Below are 1,622 nucleotides of genomic sequence, written 5' to 3' on the forward strand. Positions count from 1 at the left end.
AAAAATGAAACCAGGCAGCTGAAGGCAGTAGATTGGGAGCAAAGCTTTCGTGATATGGCAGGTGTCTGACTACAACACAATAACTATGTTCTACTATCTGGATGTCAACAGCCAATTTTTTCTTATGTTCCCTACAATCAGTCTTAGGAAAGATTTAAATTTCCATCCTATAGAATACTGCCCAAAATGAGCAAAGTAGTAACGATTCTTAGGAATATTGCTTCAAATGTTACTGATTCTTTGAAAATCTATTTATAAACAAAAAGAGGACACCTGAAGAAGAAGACAAGAATAAGTTCAGCAGGGTACATAGACTAGATTATCTGGGGTTCACGTCTGCATGTGGCACAGACACTCCATTACTCAATGGTTCCAACAACTGCTTCATAATCTGCACATTTCATTCTCTGCCCAGGTATTTGGTTTCTTCATCTTCCTACTGATTCACCATTTTACCCTCTGGTCGTAGTGCCCTGGATCTTCTAAGCCTTGAGCATCTTCATCTCCACCCCCAGCCATGGCCACGTCACAGGCATTGGAATCGCTTGAAACGTGGCTCCGGCTCACTGATTCCAGCTCTGCGACTGCCTTCTGGAGTCACACTTTCCTGTCCTTCAACCTGTTATATCCCTCAATCCTACCTACCTTTCCTTTTCATTCCTCAGTCTCTAATGTTTTACTATCCTCCAGGAAAAGGAGAATACATTCCTCCTGGCGACATGTGATGCCACCAAAATGTTTAATTGATCCAGACAATAGAATCTACATTTCTTCACTCTATTATACAGCACTCATGTCTACCTAAACATGACTAATTTTTCTAAAGTCCAGTTCACCACACTGTTTTCTTTCATGGCTCATATCTAAGAACTCTTGGCATAAAAAGAACTATGAATGGCAAATATGCACATGAAAAGATGCTCAACATTACTTGTCTTCAGGGAAATGTCAACAAAACCACACAATGAGGTACCACCATGTACCTTCAGAATGACTTTTAAAAATGGCAACACTAAGTGCAGACCAGGATGCAGAGTCACTTGAACTCTCGTTATCGTACATGTAGTACCCATCTACTCTGCAGAACAGTTCCAGACTTTCTGGTAAAGTTAAATGCAGTGAATATATGGCCCAGTAATCCCACTTTTAGGTACTTACCTGAGAAATGGAAACGTGTCCACATAAAAATCTGTACTCAATTGTTAACACCGGCTTTATTCATAATTACCAACACAGAAGCAATCCAAATGATCCTCAACTGGGGAATGGGTAAACCAATTGTAGGGTATCATTTCATCTAAACAACAGAATTGTTTAAACACATTGTCTAGATGGAATGATACCCAACAACAACAACAACAAAATGAAGTACTGATGTATGCAATGGCATAGATGACTCTCAAAAGCACTTTGCTGAGGAAAAGAAACCAGATCCATGGCACTTCATATTGTATTATTCCATTTATATGACATTTCTGGAAGAGGCACAATGATAGGGATGGAGAACAGAATAACAAATGTGGAAACGGAGAAGGGAGCAGCTAAAAAGAGGCAGCAGAGAGAACGTATCAGGGCGAGGGAACTGTTCTGCATCCCGATTACGGTGGTGGACACATGACTGT

This window comes from Crocuta crocuta, unplaced genomic scaffold, assembly GCF_008692635.1.
Source record: "Crocuta crocuta isolate KB4526 unplaced genomic scaffold, BGI_CrCroc_1.0 scaffold1078, whole genome shotgun sequence".
Classification (NCBI taxonomy): domain Eukaryota; kingdom Metazoa; phylum Chordata; class Mammalia; order Carnivora; family Hyaenidae; genus Crocuta; species Crocuta crocuta.